This window comes from Ascaphus truei, chromosome 3 (assembly GCF_040206685.1).
Source record: "Ascaphus truei isolate aAscTru1 chromosome 3, aAscTru1.hap1, whole genome shotgun sequence".
Taxonomy (NCBI): domain Eukaryota; kingdom Metazoa; phylum Chordata; class Amphibia; order Anura; family Ascaphidae; genus Ascaphus; species Ascaphus truei.
This window is the reverse complement of record NC_134485.1, coordinates 13,640,106-13,660,581: the sequence shown is the minus strand read 5'-3', so window position 1 is coordinate 13,660,581 and position 20,476 is coordinate 13,640,106. Positions and strand designations below refer to the sequence as shown.

Sequence of the window (20,476 nt, the reverse complement as noted above, 5' to 3'; positions counted from 1 at the left end):
CATTACGCCGGAGCGCGGGTAAGTTGGGGTTGGGGGGGGGGGGCGCGGGAGCGAGGGACAGCCGTCAGGGGGGCGCAGGGAAAAAAGTGCGTTCGGCGGATCCACCAGCCAAGTCAGCCTTGTCTGGCCTAAGACCAATAAGTTATCCAACGTGCACCAATAGCCATACAGAGTGGGTTGCGCTGCTCCACAAACTCTTTGGGTGGGCCTGGCTCTGTGGACACCGGGGTGGTTAGGTGCCCAGGGCACCTCAGTACTTTGGGGGTTCCACGGGGTGGTATTTATAGTGTGGTTACTGCATTGTGGGGGCATTGCATATATTGTGTTATATTGTGTGTGTTCGCTAAAAACTTCTGTTATATACCCTGTGTGCGTAATTACTGACCGTGTTGGTTCCTGTGAGGGGTTATTCTGCTGCGCTAGGATCCCTCCCAGGTGGAGTCGCTGTAACCAGAGGAACAAAACCACACCCAGCGGTGGAGGCCTAGGCCTCCTGTAAGCCACACAGGTAATCATCAGCACGCATAGTTCCCTTAGACACGGGAAAAGGGGTCTACAAGTGTAACAGTGTAAACTTCTACAGGCAAAAGGTCTTTTTTCCCATCTGCTTTAACAGTAGGAAGAGTCAGTAGGAGATACTTAATGGAGATATGTTCGCCTTTTTAAAGTCACGGCTCAACTCCCTCCACCCCCCCCCCCCCCCCCCCCAAAGTCATCTTTCCCAGGCTTTGTGGTAATTGGCAGTTAAAGACCTGAACATTACATTTGATTGATTCCCGGACACTGCACTTTTTAGGTTCAGGGGGTGTCAGTGGAGGAAAGTGACATTAGCAGAGTTGGCTTCACACATTATTTATTGGAATGTCCACAGTCAGGCTGTTTCCTGGATGTTGCACTGGCTAAGTCATTGGCAGGGACAATTCTCTATAATATATATATATATATATATGCAATACGATACCGGATGAGCGAATATCAGAGGCAGCACTCCACGAGGTAGTCAAAAAAGAGTTGTATTTAGTAAGACATCAAATCTAACGTTTTGGTCCTACACACGGGACCTTTCTCATCACCTTGAGAAAGGTCCCGTGTGTAGGACCGAAAAGTTGGATTTTATGTCTTACTAAATACAACTTTTTGACTACCTCGTGGAGTGCTGCCTCTGATATTCGCTCATCCGGTATCGTATTGCCTATTATTTCATACAGGATTTGCACCCACCTATTTACCTGACGGAGTGCCTTGTTCTCATCTATTCACTATATATATATATATATATATATATATATATATATATATATATATATATATATGTAAATACAACTGTATGCTCATCTGCATGTCTTAGGCAGGTCTGCAACCCCGCCTTTCCCCATTATCACCCATCACACAGCACTTCCACTGCAGCAAGGGATTCTGGGAAATGACATGCAAATGAGCACACAGTGCCACTTTTTGCTTCAAAAACCATTTTTAACATGGTTCCCTATAGGCTTAAGCTTGCTGCATGGTCACAGCTTTGAGCATATATATATATGAAAAGAGAAAGCACGCAGCCCATAGCGTAAAAAGCATAAAATTTAATAAAAATATAATGGAGGAGGGAAACAAGCTCACTCACAAACGACAAAATATAAAAGGCATTTGTGAAGATTATCACCACCACGGGAACAGCAGGTTGAAGCCTACACAGCAAAATTAAATGAGCGCTGTCAGCTGTTTGTCCAAAAGTTCAGACCTCGTGGATAAGTGACAACAATCAGTATGGAAGTCCTGAGTAGTCAAGGTTCTTCCTACCAGTGGGTTCTCATCCGAACCGTCACTGGAGCTCCGTGCAGCAGGGGAAGACGCTCGTCACAAGCCAGCCGTCCCACAATGATGACGTATCGACGTCGCTGTGTTCCTGACGCATTTCACATAACACATAATAAATGAGTGGGGATCCCGGGGGTTTGTCTCCAAAATGGCATCTTGTTTCTAGTGCACACCTACTAGGTGAGACTCCGTAGTCATCCCAATTCAAACAGCAAGAGTAAGTACAGTAGAGTAAGTAGTAGGATGCACGCACTAATACAAATTATTAGGGTCACATGGACAATTTAACAATTTCTTCTATTTTACAGAGAATACAGGACTAAATTTCGGGGGATTCAGCCCCTTCGTCAGGTGCAGTGATAGTAGAAGAAATTGGTAAAATGTGCCTGTGACCCTAGTAATGTCTTTCTATATATATATATACACATACACATGATGGATAGTATGTAAACCTCAGCTTAGCAACTGTCATAAAAAAGCAAGCGCACAAATCATAACAATATAATATAAAAATACTTCACCCAAACCACATTGGAAAAAAGAAACTCAGTGCTGCAATGATGGTATCCTACAGTGGGACACACACCACTCCGAAGAAGGTTCCACGGTGTGACACACACAAACCCTGAGGAAGGTCTCACAGTGGGATACACACAAACCCTGAGGAAGGTCTCACAGTGGGATACACACCACCCTGAAGAAGGTTCAACTGTTGGACACAAACATCACCCTGAGGAAGGAACCCACAGTGGGACCAAAACATTGGATGTTTATTGTGGTTCCCAACACAATCGTTATGACTAAAATCAGTGCTGTCTTCTCTTTCCAATCTGTTTCCAATTTGGTTTGGGTGGTGTGTGTATATTTGTATGTATATACATATATACATATATTTATTTATATATTGTATTGTATTGTATGTCTTTATTTATATAGCGCCATTAGTGTACATAGCGCTTCACTGTAGTAATACATGTGGTAATCAAATAAATAACAGATAATATAAATAACAGATCATGGGAATAAGTGCTTTAGACATAAAAGTAACATTTCGGAAGAGGAGTCCCTGCCCCGAGGAGCTTACAGTCTAATTATGATATATGATAAACACACAGTATACCGCATGCATGCCTATATAAAATGGTGACCTAAAGCTATAAAATATATGTAGCAATAACAATAGACAGCGGTGCTCCTGGAACTATAATAATATGAAAAAAAATGAAAAAGAGTACCAAAAGGGAGCACACAGGTATACCGAAGAAATAAAGTAACTCTCCTAGAGCTAATAGTGTAATGCCTATAGAACTTGATACAACAAGGGCAAAGTTACAAGGAAAAGTAACAACAAATGTACACACACACACTAGAGAAACAGTAACAATGTACTGGAAGTTTTGCACACTGATAATTGAGGCTAGTAATACAGATGGAAAGCTGGCAGAGCAGACATATGATTGCTATAACAATATGAAAATCACGATCTGCATAAGAAGAAGGTAAGTCCAGATAATGAACAAAACCCAGAAAAGGATTCTTAATACATCACCGAAAAATGTATGCGTGCAAATGTACAGTCCCTGGAACGTAAATTGTTACTTTATTTCTTCAGTATACCTGTGTGCTCCCCTGTGGTACTCTTTTTTTCATATATATATATATATATATATATATATATATATACACACATATATATATATATATATATATACATACATATATATATATATATATATATATATATATATACATATATACACATATATACATAAATACATATATACAGAGAGAGAGAGAGAGAGATAATCCACTCCAGCATGAGCAGACACAAGATAGCACTCAAGTGTAAGTAAGAAAACTTGTATTCAAAAATAAACATAGCACAAACATGACCAACATTTCGATCCTCGTGGGACCTTCCTCAGGGTAGTGCTTGAGACTAATGACCAGTGGATCCCTTAAATACCCCCACCAAAATGACTCAACCAGAGTAGCTGATTGGCCGTGCATCAAGTTCCATGATCAGGCCCAAAGTCGCTGATGTTGCACTATGCCCGTCATCAGCACAGCTGCATGATCCACAGGGATCAGAGTTGTGTATGCAGTACCATCAGGCCGCCACTGAGTTGTGTATGCAGTACCATCAGGCCGCCACTGCGAGGGAAGAAAGCGGCCGCCGTAACCATTGTGCTGTGCTGCTACCTTCATTAATCTGGTGGAAGCAGACACAAAGGGACGTGTCAAGAATTACAAACGAAGCTTCTCGAATCTCACACCTGAGGAACAACAGGCCCTTAAATCACTACGCGATAATAAAAACATTATCATAAGAGCCGCAGATAAAGGAGGCGGTGTTGTGGTCATGGACTACGGACAATACCGCACTGAGGTTCTGAGACAGCTTGATGTGACTCAACATTACATGTTGTTGAATGTAGATCCCACACGCGGCTTTAAGAGAGATATTGATTCAGTGATACAACTGGGAATAGACAATAGATGGATTACATAGTATACGGGGAAATTTCTTCAACAACAATTTCCAATTACCCCGGTCCTGTATATACTACCCAAGGTGCATAAATCACTCACCTTGCCACCTGGAAGACCTATTATCTTGGCCAGGGGCTCGCTGTGTCACCCCCTCTCCCAGTATGTCAATTTCTACCTTCAGCCAATGGTCATTAAGATGTTCAGCTACATCAAGTTCACCACAGATTTTATTAATAAACTGTTGACAGTGAGGGTGGACCTGAATGATGTTTTGCTCGTAACAATGGATGTCTCAAGCCTGTATACAAATTTTGCCCATGCAGAGGGGATGTAGGCCATTGCGGATCATTTAAAGAATTGTGATGACTATACTGGACCACCTGTGGAATTCCTCCTCCTTCTGATAGACATTGTGTTACACAAAAACTTTTTCAAGTTTGAAACAAAATTCTATCTCCAACTAATGGGCACAGCGATGGGGTCTAATATGGCCCCATCGTATGCAAACCTCTACATGGACCAATACGAGCAAACGCACATTCTTGGGGATTCACCCCATACTACTCATATTATTAAATATATGAGATACAATGATGACATCTTTATGTTGTGAGGTGTCACAGAGGGGAAACTTTTCCAGTTCTTGGACAACTTGAATAAAATCCCCTTGAATATTTGTTTCACCATGACCCATTCGGCCAGTGAAGTGGTCTTTTTGGACACTAAAGTCTACAGAGAGGCATACTAACTATTGATCAAGATTCATCAGAAGTTAACGGATAAAAACAATCTGCTTCTGGCAGATAGCCACCACCCCTCATCACTGAAGTAGGGGTTTCCATATTCCCAGTTTCTGAGGGTACGGAGGGTGACAAGCAATGTTGAAGATTGTGAGACAGCACTGCTCAACATGGCGCGTAGATTCCAGGACCGTGGCTATGCGAAAGGAGAGATCAACACCGTGCTTAAGAAGGCCAGACTGATTCCTCGTGAGCAGTTGCTCACATCTACCATTAAATCACAGGATACAAAAAGGTTTCATGTTGCTAGTACTTATAGCACAGCCTCGGGACTGATCAAATCAAGCGTACAAAGACACTGGCATATATTCGCCAATGACAAAAAGATTGGTGCGCACTTCAACAAACCCCTATTGTTCTTTTATAGACGAGGACGAAATATTGGTGATTCCCTCTTGCAGTCAGACCCTATGACGAAATACACTAATAGTACCACTTGGCTTACTAGGACCCCATGAGTCTACAAATGTCACGGGTGCACTAATTGCCAGCATATGATCTTGGGCAAACATTATGCGCACCCACACAGTGGCAAAGCTATCAAGATAAAGGACTTCATGAATTGTGAGAGTCGCTTTGTGGTTTATTTTGTTCGCTGCCCTTGTGGTATGTACTACGTGGGCAAGACCACTCGGATGTTGAAGGAGAGGATCTGTCTCCATAGATCGGCCATCAGGAAGGCATTATCGGAAGTGGGTGACAGTGATGACCAAAAACTACAACCGGTTGCAAGACATTTTAAGAAATTCAAACACAACCTTGCGACAATGAGATGTATGCCCCTCATGCAAGCTTGTGTGTCACCACGGGGTGGTGATAGGGGAAGACTCTTATTACAGCTGGAAACAAGACTCATTTTTGAGCTCAATACAATGGCCCCAAGGGGTCTCAATGAGGATTTCAAGCTTGGGTGCTTTCTTTAATAACAGTGTGTTACTTATTTTGGCGGGCTGATTGCCCTCGGCTGTATGTGTTTCTTTCCCCATTCCCTACTTCCCTCCTTCCTCATTCCTTCCCTATTGACTTATCCTTCCCTCCCCCTCTATGTTTTCGCCCTTCCTTCCCTCCCTCTCTTCCTCCTGTTATTAATGTGTTTTTCACTGTCAGTATTGTACCATGTATACATAGCTCTTTGTTGCCATTTCCTTCCCCTGGTTTTGATTAACTCAGGGTCATTGTAGCCATTTTGTATATCCAGTGGCCTGATGATCATATAGTGCTGTAATAATGTTCTTTTGATTAATGCCTGCAGCGATAAGGAATTCTGCTCTGCTTTTATTTCTCCTTATCCTTTTTTTCACGTTTGTTTCTCACTTTCTGTCATTTCATAGTACCCATGGAGATCCCCCTGATGTCACGGTTATTACTGCACCTTATCTCTACATGTGTGTTCCCACGGATGTGCAGTTAGATACTATATCCACCATCATGATTGCCAGGATGTGAGGGATCAATCGCGTATCTCCCCACTATGTGAGATGCCGCGCTGCCTACTTATGTGGTGACGGGGCCGCGCATGTGCGTATAGCTAAGCCGTTGAGTCCTCTTCGATGGACCACAGCATCACGATCTCCAGCAGCACGGCACCATGGTTACGGAGGACGCTTTCTTCCCTCGCAGTGGCGGCCTGATGGTACAGCATACACAACTCAGTGGCGGCCTGATGGTACTGCATACACAACTCTAATCCCTGTGGATCATGCAGCTGTGCTGATGACGGGCATAGTACGACATCAGCGGCTTTGGGTCTGATCATGGGACTTGATGCACGGCCAATCAGCTACTCTGGTTGAGTCATTTTGGTGGGGGTATGGGGGTATTTAGGGATCCACTGGCCATTAGTCTCAAGCACTACCCTGAGGAATGTCCCACGAGGACCGAAACGTTGGTCATGTTTGTGCTATGTTTTTTTTGAATACAAGTTTTCTTACTCACCCTTGAGTGCTGTCTTGTGTCTGCTCATGCTAGAGTCGATTACTTTTCCTTTACTATTGGTATAGGACATGCATCGCAAACTGTTTATGTTATTGGGAGTGCCGGCTGCCCCATTTATTTTATATATATATATATATATATATATATATATATATATATATATATATATATATATATATATATATATATATTATTTCCGGAAATAATTGGACACTGACACAATTTTCATAATTTTGGCTCTGTACGCCACCACAATGGATTTAAAATTAAACAACTGAGATGCAATAGAAGTGCAGACTTTCAGCTTTAATTCAAGGGGTTGAACAAAAATATCGTATGAAACGTTTAGGAATTGCAACCATTTTCATACACAGTCCCCTTATTTCAGGGGCTCAAATGTAATTGGACAAATTAACACAATCATAAATAAAATGTTCATTTTTAATACTTTGTCGAAAATCCTTTGCTGGGTTTCCTCCTTTGTGATGCTTTGCCAGGCCTTTACTGCAGCTGTCTTCAGTTGTTGTTTGTTCGTGGGTCTTTCTGCCTTAAGTTTTGTCTTCAGCACGTGAAATGCATGCTTGATTGGGTTGAGATCAGGTGATTGACTCGACCATTGCAGAATATTCCACTTCTTTGCCTTAAAAAACTCCTGGGTTGTTTCCGTAAATGTTTTGGGTCATTGTCCATCTGTAAAATGAAGCGCCGTCCAATCAACTTTGCTGAATTTGGCTGAATCTGATCAGACAATATATCCCTATATACTTCAGAATTCATCCGGCTGCTTCTGTCTTCTGTCACATCATCAATAAACACTAGTGACCCAGTGCCATTGAAAGCCACGCATGCCCATGCCATCACACTACCACCACCGTGTTTTACAGATGATGTGGTATGCTTCGATCATGAGCCGTTCCAAGCCTTCTCCATACTTTATAAAAATGTTTTGTCTTCTATTGTGTTGCCTAGCTTTTTATATATCTAGCAGTAAATAGACAGTTTATTTTAAGACAAAACTGAAGAAAGAAAAAACAAAACCAGCAACAGCTTTATTAAAGGAAGTAATCCAACTGTTTTCAGGAATGTGACATCTGAAGAACAGTTTTGTGGCCATCAAAAGATATGTAAATATAGACAGAGCCCTTTCAGCAAACAGTGGTCCTGTGTCTGGCTTTGAGAATGTGAACCTGTTAAGCACAGAGATAAAGCTTATTGGGCCTATTTTTACAAAAAAAGTTTAACAATATGTTTATTCAAGAACATAGAGAGGCAGAATGCCTTTGAAATGGAGCAAATTTTCTTTAAAAAAAGAAATTGGAACAAAAGGTTTGTAAATAAAAAAATAGTGATATTTTTTACCCCTAGTACAGGGCTGGCCAACTCCAGTCTGAGCTCAATCAGTGGCTCAGTCCTCCAGGGCCACCAACAGGTCAAGTTTTCAGGATATCCCTGCTTAAGCACAGGTGGCCCAATCAGTGGTTCAGTCGTTGACAGAGCCACTGATTGACCCACATGTGCTGAAGCAGGGATATCCTGAAAACCTGGTCAGTTGGTGGCCATTGAGGACTGGAGTTGGCCGCCCCTGACCTACTACCATCCTTAACCCGCGGCCTGGGAGACTTGTTTGCATGAAGCACAAACATCAGAGAGGCTTTGAAAACGGTGACGCCAGTCGCAGTAATCTCTACAAAAGAGGAAAACAACAGCTTGAAAGCGAGCTGGGGAATGAAAGTGTGTGGCCGCGAGAAGGAGCTTTTAGTATAAAAGGGACAGGAAAAAAAAGGATATCTGACTCAAAGCTGCAGTAATAGCTTAACAAGCTGATGAGTCTGCCTGTGTGATATTACTGCACTCAGGAGACACTGCGGTGTGATTCCTGTGGGAGCAGGAGAGTACATTCAGCCATATGGAGAGAGGCTATGGGCTGAGTTCTGTAAAGGCGTCTGAACAGCTTCTACTATCCTGGAGCCTGTGGTCTGTGTTTCTTCAGGGAAAGTGGAGTGGAGGCCCATTTTATATTCTGCAGCAGGAGGTGTTGGAGTTTCTTCATGTGCTCTAAAGAATATCATTATGAAGGGATGAATACAGATGGAATGGAACCATTTTGCTGCCAGAGGGGCAACACATTGTATAGCCATGTACATTTATTCACAACCAAGCCCAGCCATATACAGCCATGCACTACTAGGCACAGCAATGCACAGCCATGTACAGCCATGCACTACTAGGCACAGCAATGTACAGCTGTGTACAGCCATGCACAACTAGGCACAGCAATGCACAGCCATGTACAGCCATGCACTACTAGGCAGGGCAATGCACAGCCATGTACAGCCATGCACTACTAGGCAGGGCAATGCACAGCCATGTACAGCCATGCACTACTAGGCAGGGCAATGCACAGCCATGTACAGCCATGCACTACTAGGCACAGCAATGTACAGCTGTGTACAGCCATGCACAACTACAGTAGGCACAGCAATGCACAGCCATGTACAGCCATGCACTACTAGGCAGGGCAATGCACAGCCATGTACAGGCGAGTACAGCCGTGTACAGTCATGCACTACTAGGCACAGCAATGCATAGCCACGTAAAGCCAAGCACAGCCGTGTACAGCCCTATACAGCCATGCACTACTAGGCAGAGCAATGCATAGCCACGTAAAGCCAAGCACAGCAGTGTACAGCCCTATACAGCCAGGCACTACTAGGCAGAGCAATGCATAGCCACGTAAAGCCAAGCACAGCTGTGTACAGCCCTATACAGCCATGCACTACTAGGCACATCAATGCACAGCAATGCACTGCTAGGCACATCAATGCACAGCCATGTACAGCAATGCACTGCTAGGCACATCAATGCACAGCCATGTACAGCCATGCACAATGAGGCACAGTAACGTATAGCCATGCACAAATATTTACAGTCATACACTGCAATGCACAACTAGGCACAGCTATGTACAGTCATGAACAGCAATGTATAGCCCTGCACAGCAATGTACAACGATTCATAGTAATTCAATGCAGGCTCCTCTGGCAGTGAAAGGGTTTATCGGTCAATAGGCAGCATCGCCACTTACTTGACCATTGAGAATTTTATTGAATCTAGTAACACGTAAATGAAAAAAAAAAAAAAAAAAAAAAAACCATTCCAGAAAGAGCAAGATACTGTATAGAACAGAAAACAACCTGATGCAATTCTGGCTTTATGTGATTTAACACCCCTTCATTTCCAGAATGGCTGCCAGTAGAACATGCACCAAAGTCATCACAGTAAGGGCTCTGTTCCTGTCAGGGGGTGGGCAACTCCAGTCCTCAAGGGCCACTAACAGATCGGTTTTTCAGAATATCCCTGTTTCAGCATTGGTGGCTCATTCAGTGGCTCAGTCGAAGACTGCACCACCTGTGCTGAAGCAGGGATATCCTGAAAACCTGACCTGTTGGTGGCCCTTGAAGCCTGGAGTTGCCTACCTGTGCTTTAGCTTCAAGAAGACAGGCTCATCACAGCCTCCCCCTGACCCATCGCGCGAGTTGCTCCCTTGTATGCTGACAGGGTTACTTTTCTTCTATATCTGTTGGGTGTTTCCATTAAAAAATAACACACAGAGCTGCTTTGCTCTGAAGGAGGTAACTGGATAAGGGGTGAAGCTACATGTACTGTGTTGGAGCAATCCAAGCATGTAAGATAATTACTGAGCCACACACAGCGCTGTCCCCATCACTGTAGCACAATAACAAAGAGGATGCTTCCAAATGACAGTCAATGGTGCTGCACTGACAAGAGACTCGAGCCACTTTATCGGAATGCAGCATAACCTTCCAACTAGAATACAATCAGACTGGCGGCAGCCCCATCTTCCATTGCTCTTCTTCCTACTCACATGAGGTTCTGTCCCACGGCCCTTTTTGATCTCTCATTTGTACGGCTCATGCATTATAAATGGTGGGGGGCGTGGGGGGGTTACTGTATGTATCAAAGTCTCCTGGCTGCAAAACTGGGTCGAAAAAAAAACTGCACCAGATTTATCATGCAAGAAAAAGAGCCTGATGTTGTCCAATGAGACTTTATTTTATGATAAATATGATGTAATTTCTGTTGCTCTAGTTTTGCCCCAGTTTTGCAGCTCGGAGACTTGGATACACAGTCTCCTTTGTCCATTAAAGTCATAACATTTTGGATCCATGTACTGTAGTACAGGGTTGGCAAACTCTAGTCCTCAAGGGCCACCAACAGGTCAGATGTTAAGGATATCCCTGCTTCAGCACAGGTGGCTCAATCAGTGGCTCAGTCATCATTCACCTGTGCTGAGGCAAAGATATCCTGAAAACCTGACCTGTTGGTGGCCCTTGAGGACTGGAGTTGGCCACTCCTGATTGTAGTAGATGTATATACAGTAGGGTTGATAAAGAAAAAACAAATGACTTTTTTAGAGAAACTATATGAGCGCACTACAAGATGAACACTTATGGTGCTGGAGATAAAATCTGTGCATTTACAGCACTGGCCTTTGTAGTGGGAGATCCAAAATGGCAGGTTCTGAAATTAGATTCCAAGCTCTGTTTAATGACATTGTGTGGCCCTGACTAATGAACGTAGAAAGAGAGAGAGAAGGAAAGGTAAACTGATAAAGGAACGGAAATGTAAGAGACGATGAAGAGGTACAAAGAAAAAGGTGAGAAATAGAGCTGGGAAAGAAAGAGACGGGGCGGATGTGATGAATATTACACAGTGTCACCGTCTTCTGGGGTTTGGCTAACACGGAGTTAAGTGATGTATCTTCTTCTCTTCAGGGGCTGCACCAATCACAATGGACAACATCTGCCTGCGCTTTAATGATGGAGCCCATGGGATGGTAATGAGTCACGCACACCTGTGCCATTCTGGCAAAACAGCTGTCACCATTCCTTGGGCATGACTCAATGCCTCCTGAAATGCAGACCCCCTCCTGTACACACAGGGATGCTGCTCACACAACATGCAAGTTCACTTCCACTACTCACACACAGTGCAGAGGCAGACTCACATACTGTGGGTGTGTCATAGTGCAGTGCATATATAGACACACAAGTATGTAGCCACATAATCAACAAACAATGATGTAATTAAACAATGCAGACAAATACGCAGACAGATTTGTAAGTGTACACTACAGAATGCTGAAACACGCAGTAATTCTAACTCACAATTATGGAACTACACAAAACTGGATCCAATTGCACAGAGTTGAAAAAAGAGAAATACACAGGGGTGTTCACAAGCAACATGCAGACCCACTGACAAAGCTGCCAACCACGGAGACACGCTACAACAGAGCAACAAATAAAGACAAAAACAACGATCACACACACACTACAAAACAAACAGAGCAGTGTGGTCATCCAGAAACACAGGGATACATTTATACAACATGTAAGTAGACATGCCCCTAAACAAGAAGAGGAAAAGAGTCGCACGGGCTGGCAATGCACAGAAACAGACAATGCTACTTATCAAACAAATAATGTGCAGAACAGGTGCAAATGTTCTCAGGCACAGCATGTGGGCAAAGACACGCACTGTACATACACCTCTAATATGTACACAGGTACCTAGCACCAAGCAAAGGCAGCATATGTTTTCATGGATGTGACTATCTGTAGAAATGTGGAGCAAGGCAGGGGGAGGAGAAGCAATCAGGGCTCATGCTGTCATATTACTATATTTCCCACTGTATAGTAAGCAGTGATAATCCCTCATAGAACCATGTCACCCCGCTAATACAATGGATGTGACAGCCACACCATACACCAGAAGGGAAGCCTAAATGGGAAATTTCTCAGGTAAATTACTCTGTGCCTTGGACAGATTGTTTCACAGACAAATATTCCCTGCTTGGCTAGGCTCTTTATCTACAATGCAATCATTCTAACAAAAATCTGTTCAGAATAGGAAACACTCCTTTTTTTATTTTCTTTCCGCCTTAACGATATATTTTTTTCCTTTGAAATGGAATATTTAATGGAGACGTGCAGAATATCTCTAATTCCGTCGCAAAATGTTTACAGGTTTGGAATGTTATTTGTTTCCTTTTTAAATGTTTGGCTAAGACTCAATGGTGAAGGTGGGCCACTCCAGTCCTCAAGGGCCATCAACAGGTCAGGTTTTCAGGATATCCCTGCCTCAGCACAAGTGGCTCAATCAGTCTTCAACTGAGCCACCCGTGCTGAAGCAGGGATATCCTGAAAACTAGACCTGTTGGTGGCCCTTGAGGACTGGAGTTGCCCATCCCTGGCCAAAGGGCTAAGAATGTCGCCAACCTTCACCATCAGCATTCCTTCTGTGCTATGAACTCTGCAGGAACTGCTCTTGGAAGAAGGAACAGATGTCCCCACAGATACCTCACAATTCCGAGGCATGGCTGGTGTTCCCATGGGACCCAACGCGGTAATGTTGCAGCAGAATGTCAGGGCATGCCTCAAACAAAAAGGCAACGTAGTCTGGCTACATCTGTATGTTATAATCCGAAGTCACTCTAAAGAGGAAGGGCTGCACCAGGAGTGGCCAACTCTAGGCCTCAAGGGCCACCAACAGGTCAGTTTTTCAGGATATTCCCTGCGTCAGCACCTGTGGCTCAATCAGTGGCTCAGTTGGTCACTCCTGGGCTGCATTAGAGTTGGAAGGCAATTAAAAGCAGAGAAGCTGCAGCCTCCGATAACATCTTATCGCGTAATGTTTTCTGATCTTAGTAGAACATTACATGTGTTTCATTTCCCTATGTTTTTGCCCCTTGAAGCTTATTTAGATATTTAAGAATTGGCAGTAGTTGATTTGTTTGGTCTCTTCTTAATGAATTGCAGAGCAATGTGCCGCAGAGCAATGTGCTGCAGAGCAATGTGCCGCAGTGCAAAGTGCCGCAGAGCAATGTGCCTCAGACCACCCAGGCTACTAATGACTTTCACAACTCTCATCATAGTGCCATCTATGGGGAATATGGATCAAGACCAAAGTGTGCAAATCTGGGGCAACAGAATACATCCCCCGTATCAAATGAAGAAATAATAGTGCTTTCAATTGGGTTTTTGTTTAAGATATTTGGAGCAAGATTTAACAATGTCCTACATTTTTCATTTTTGGAGATGCTCAAGCAAACCACTGATTGGGAGGCCACCTTTTAGCCGATATGTCCCTGCAGAGAAGCAATACAGCTTGTTATAGACATGGGGGAATCTTCAGCAGATTTTCAGACTCGTTATGGCATTTTAAAACACAATTTAGAAAGAAAAGATAATGACAGCTAATGGCAGATTTTTCTTTACAGACACATTATCCTGCCCCGTTCAATTACCAGAGCAGACACATCTCTGGATTGAAATGTATTTTCTGGTAATCTTTTAAACGCATTAGGGCATGGGATGCTCAACGCCAGTCCTCATGACCTCCCCAACAGGTCAGGTTTTAAGGCTATCCCTGCTTCAGCACAGGTGGCTCAATCAGTCCCTGCTTCAGCCCAGGTGGCTCTATCAGAGCCTCAGCAGCAGGGATATCCTTAAAATCTTGAGGAGTTGAGATCCGCCTTAGAGTGCACACTAAATCCAATTAAAATAAAATGATTTGTAATAGTTAATACTAATATTGTTATTCTGATTAAATTCTGTTCATAAGATGCCATCATAAGTATTTTGCAGAACATTTTCAGCACCACTCGGTAGAAAAAAATACTGATTTTTTTTGGAGACATGTCTGTATTGAGCTTTGGTTTTGACACAGATACATCATTTTGTTGCCAGGTCTTTGCATAGATTAACATAACCCTACTAAAAGTCGCCCAACAGAGCTAAACATATATATTTTATGTCCACCTTACTAGGATATTTTGGGATGTGCTCTCTTGTCCTGTAAAACTGCAGCCTCTGTTTACTGGTTGTCTGATTCCCACTCGGGGGAGTAGAGATATTTAGGGTTGCCAAGCTCTTGGAACGCAGCTTGGGTACATTATCATTCATTCCTTTCATCGCAGCTCAAATAAAACAAATGTTTTCCGGCCTCCTGTTTGGGTTGATCTCATTTGACATGCACTGATCTGGGTTTGTGATTCGATTTTCCATATGTCTGGCTGTATTGGTCAATTAAGTGCAGAGAGTGTGATTGGGGGAGGCAAGGGTGTTCAGAATGATTATGGCACAAGGCATTATGAACACGGTATTAAATGCAAAGTAGGACACAGCGAGCGGGCCTGACACAACCAAACAACGGCTGCAATTTAGCCGCAGACGCTCTGTGCTCGCTACAGCGTTGGAACATGACGTCTGAACAAGGAAGACACAAATCTCTAACAAGGTTACTTTTGTATGTACTTTCGGGAAGAGAATGGGTGAGTAGATAGGCCATTTTATAATAAAAGAGTCATTAGTTTAAAATAAGAATATAAGGCTATTTCTCCATAAGACACCGTCCAGCGCGGCTTAGAAAATATGGCCCATTTATGGACCAAGTAAAGAGGCTGTATGGCAGGGGTGGCCCACTGCAGTTCTCAAGGGCCACCAACATGTCAGGTTTTCAGGATACCCCTGCTTCATCACAGGTGGCTCAATCAGACAGAGCACCTGATTGAGCTACCTGTGCTGAAGCAGGGATATCCTGAAAACCTGACCTGTGGGTGGCATTGGAGGACTAGACTTGGCCACCCCTGCTGTAAGGTGTCTTCCAGTGTGGAAGGTGACCTATGGAATAACATCACCTTGTAGCCCATCTGCTTGACCACAAAGTCTGCCTATTTACAGTCCAACTCGCTGTAATGACAATGGAAATAGATGGAGGCACAAACAAAAGCAAACAGTTGAATAACATCAAAACAGTGTCCACTTCTGGATATACAGTGTTTGTCTTCTTTCTTCTTGCAAAGTCGATGGTTTGACGTTGACAAGGCCAAGGGGGTCAGTTCAAGGAGCGATCGCGTGACTGAGACAGGTCCCCTGAGTCCAGAAACGGAAGTGGAGGTGCAAGTACCCAGCCATGACTTTCCTAGCAAGGGACTCAGGTGCCTGTGCCAGGGCACATGGCTTGCCGGGTACATCATTAGGGCACCATTAAAGTTAAAGGCTCACAAATTGCAGAGCGTAAACCCTCTGTCATGTTGGGGATGTTCAAGGGAAACTACTGATTCATACAAGGCCACCTCTTAGAAGATATCACCCTGCAGATAAACTTTGCAGCTATTTATCGACATGGTGGGATGTATCAGCTTCTGATTAAGTATGGCATTTTAATAAGACTTCTGAATAAGGATAATGACAATGAGTGGCAGATATTACTTTACAGAAACACTTTACAGCTACTACCACAAGTGTTGATATATCCTCATAGAAACTGCTTAGCTGCAAACAATAACCACAATATGGTGAGGTTTTAGGATGATTCTTTTTGGGACAGCTAGAGTAGAGGGGGTAATTACCTCATAGACTACAGCGTACGTAGATTGACACTCTTAATGTATATAGTAGATGACCACCTTCAGTCCTAGCAGACATAACATAGGAAGGACATTTTACAGCTACTTATAGAAATGCTGAAACATGATAAATATGTGTAATTGATACACCCAAGACCCCCAATGTACTCTATTTGCAGGATTAAAAGCCCATTCATTTGTCACGCGACTATATATCTCTATATTTGGTAAGCATTTTTAGCTGGATTTTCCCGATTTTTTCTCGCCAGTTTTGTATGGCTAGCTTTAGGGGATCTGCAAGTTTGAATACTTCTTCCAAACAAATACTATTATATTATGCATCCCCTTACGTAAGAAAAAAAGGTACCTAACTATACTATACCCTGTAATGCACACTGAAACACAGCCTTTACATGTACCTTGGGATGTTCAGTGACTTGCACAAGGGACAGCACATTGGTGGCCCTAGTGAAGTTGGCTGGAAAGCCTTTTTGATTGTGACTATGGCTGGCTGCATTGGCTTAAACTGAATGTACCGCAGACTTCCTGGGTGAGGGGAACACGGAGGGTGGTTTAGATCCATATGATTGCAGCACTTGGGGGGAATATTTATCCCAGTCTCCTCACTGCAAAACAGGGTAAGTGAGGGGTGGGCGGGAATGCACTCTTTGGTAAGCACGGAAGGGTAGGTAGCCGTGTTGGTCCTTTATTCCACGCATAGTAGTAACAAAGGAGGGAGAGGGAGTACTGTAGGTAGTATCATATCACCTTTTCTTTGGTCCGATCCAATCCACTTTTGCCCAAATCTTTGCTGCATATCCCCCTAGCACTAAAATGGTTAACCTGCCGAGTTGCTAAAGGTGTGACTAAGATTACCATCAGTTTGGTCAAATAAAAGAGTCACACTGGGTCCTCCTTGGTTACAAACATAAGATAGCGAGGTCTTGATGCTAGAAATTGTAGTATCCCTGTATTGTTCCCCCACGTCCCCACCAGCAGTGCTATATTGCTGGAGATCATCACCATAGCATAGTATTTATTACAATATGCATTATTCCTCACGACGGATGTTTACGAGGTGTGCAGAAGAATAATAGGACTGACAGCTGTGCAAAAACTTTACAAGCCTCTCCACCTCTTAAGGGGTGAACTAAAATGAACAGTAAATCAAAGCTTGTTGACAGCCCCCAAGGAAAACATAAAAAAAAAAATAGAAATGGCACTTAAAGGCCGTATCCTATTAAAGTGCCTCTGGGAAGGTTTGAAATGTGGAGAGTTTTTCAATTAAGTTTAATGTGTCGACTATTCCTGGGCCTCCGTTTTATTATCTCGGTCTTGATGTTTCCTGACTTAATGTTTCCACTTTATATGGAGACGGAGCACATCTGTCCCAGCCGATTGTATAACCTCCTCTCTCACTGCCGAAAAGGAAATATAGTCGTACTGTCCAACTCTGGTCATCAGATGCAACCAACGGGATGTCCCATGGGTAAGGCTGACCTCCTTTGAGTGAGATTGACTTTGAATGAGTGAGATTAACCTCCGATAAGTGAGACTACCATCTTATGAGTAATACTGGCTTTCGATATGTGGTACTGCCTTTCAGTCGGCAATGGGGCAGACTTTCAATAAGTGAGACTGCATTCCAATAGCTATGGCTGTCTTTCATTGATTGAGATCGTCTTTCAATGAGTGAGACCACTTTTCTCTTAAAGAACTGCAAATCCAGTTAGATTGTGTGAGCTCCAACGAATGAAATCGGCTTCAATTACTAAAACAGAGTTAGTTTGTCCTCCCTTGAGTAAGCAAAATTACCTTCCAGTGAGTAAGACTGTTTTTTTGTAATACACAACACTGCCTTCTAGTGATTAAGACTGCTTTCTAGACCTGATTTGCATGCCCTTTACAGAACTAGTGAGGTGAACTTGAAATCAGGTTGGAATAAGTGGAATTTACTCAACCATGAAGATTTCAATAATTGACACTTTTGGCTGATGAGTCTTATACATTATTTAGCATACACCGGTATGCATACTATTGGGAATGTTTGTAAATCAATTGTTATCGCAAGAACTACTTCAAAAGTGCTCACCAAATGCATTACAAGTTAAAGAGGTTAAGAGGGAAACTACTGGAATAATTACCCATCATAATAGCTGTATTTTATTGTGGCTATATTAGTATTAATATTAAGTTAACAGTAATATTTATATTACAATGAGCTTCTCCCTGGTGCAAGCAGATCCACTGTGCTGAAATCATAGCCCTCAATTCGGATATAATAATGTATGTAAAGAAATTAGTAGGTCTTTGTGGTTTCATCAATACTCCCCATAGTGTCAATTAAAGTAATCCTGGCTCTCACATAAAAACGGTAAAGGTCAATTTAACTATGCACTGCCTCTTAAAACTGCATTAGGTCTTTTATATGCGGCATTGCTCATTAGTTTTTATAGGTTTCTTTGCCTGATCAATGCAAAAGAAAAGAGAAAGGGGAATTTTGCATTATATTACATTAAATTAGTAGCTTTGCCATCCTCCCCCTTTATGTTATTGATATTGGACACAGCAGCTGCCGGGTTAACACTTGGAAATAATTCATTCAGTGCCTCCTGACCTGAAACTCTTCCAGGGAAATCTGTTGAAGCAGTGGTCTGAGTTTATGCACTTCTGTAACCCAGGCAGTGCTGAGAAAGATGGTTAATGCGGCAGGCATAAGCTTATAGGGATCCATGTTGAAATGGATAAGAAGCAAAAGTGATACTGTGTGATTTCTCATTTGCCCGTCATCATTACCCAGAATCCCTTGCTGCAGTGGAAGCACTGTATGCTAAGTGATAATGGGGAAAGGAAGGGTTGGAAGCCTGTCTGAGACGTGTGAATGTGCTCACAAGTGGTATTTTTATTGGCTACACACTTTACGGTGGAGGGTTTTGTCACTGTTTTGTTCACCATAACTTAATTTGTGTCAGGGCTTTCTGTATGGCTGTAGCAGTGGGTTTGGTAGGTCAATGTGAAGCACAAGCTAAAGAATGGGGATGTGGAATGTTTTTTGGTAAACATTGCCAATTTCACCCATTTCGTTTCGGCAAAAAAGTTTCCTTCAATGCTAACGTTGGCAACAAATTTGCTTAACCTTAAAGTCAGTGGGCATTGCATTTTCATTTAGTAGTTTGCAGAAGTTGTGCAAAAACAATACATTCTGCCCACATGGACGAAAGAATTGCAGTTTTTTGTGGCCCCAGAATAATTGTACCCCCTTACTCTTCGATACATCACCCCTTCTGTGTACTAAAGGTAACGCCTTCTATATTGCAGCTTGTTGCTATAAAGGGAGCCTGTGCCCTAATAAACAAGAGGTTAGGCTATGAGTGTCATTCACTAGGAATGGAAGTGAAGATGTGCTCAAGCTTAACACCCTTTGGTGGATCTGAGCATAACTGGCAGGGCCTACATCGTGCAGGAAGCCGATTGAACTGAATCAGTTTACGGTGCACAATACAACTGTCTGTGAATGAGGCTCTATGGCCATTGGTTGAATTGGTACTGTACATTATTTAAAGAAAAAAAAAGGATCTACATTTTGTAATCACTGGGGAAAGCTATTGGACAGCTATTGGGGCAGAATTAAGCAGTATTTATGCTGAAATAATAGAAGGAGGGAAAAAAACTGGAATTGCATATTCCTTTAGAAAACACTGATCCTTTTGAACAGACACATTTATTTTAATCACTAATTTATTACAGAATATGATCTGTTTTTATTTACCGAATAAATTCATTCCCCCATCACCCCCCCCCCCCCTCATTTTTTGTAGCGTGACTGATGCACACGCAGGGGTTAAACAGACGAAAAAGTATTTGGAAGGGATTTGGGTTGGACTGCACCTATGAAATGATCGTTATAAAATGCACCCTCCGACATGAACCCTCTCCGCGGCCGATAGAGAGAGCAAGGCATTGCTTTTGGCATCTCAGGGGTTAACGCTCTGTGTCACAG

The 20,476-nt window shown here is 42.9% G+C and overlaps 1 long non-coding RNA gene across 1 annotated transcript in view; it reads left to right on the top strand.

Moving 5' to 3' along the window:
* The window catches only part of LOC142491297 (uncharacterized), a 51,970-nt gene extending 44,490 nt beyond the window's left edge, over positions 1 to 7,480 (top strand). Inside the window, exon 5 of the long non-coding RNA XR_012800364.1 lies at positions 6,440 to 7,480. This is a non-coding gene — a long non-coding RNA (uncharacterized LOC142491297). The remainder of the gene's footprint in view (positions 1 to 6,439) is intronic.
* Positions 7,481 to 20,476: the final 12,996 nt, after the last annotated feature.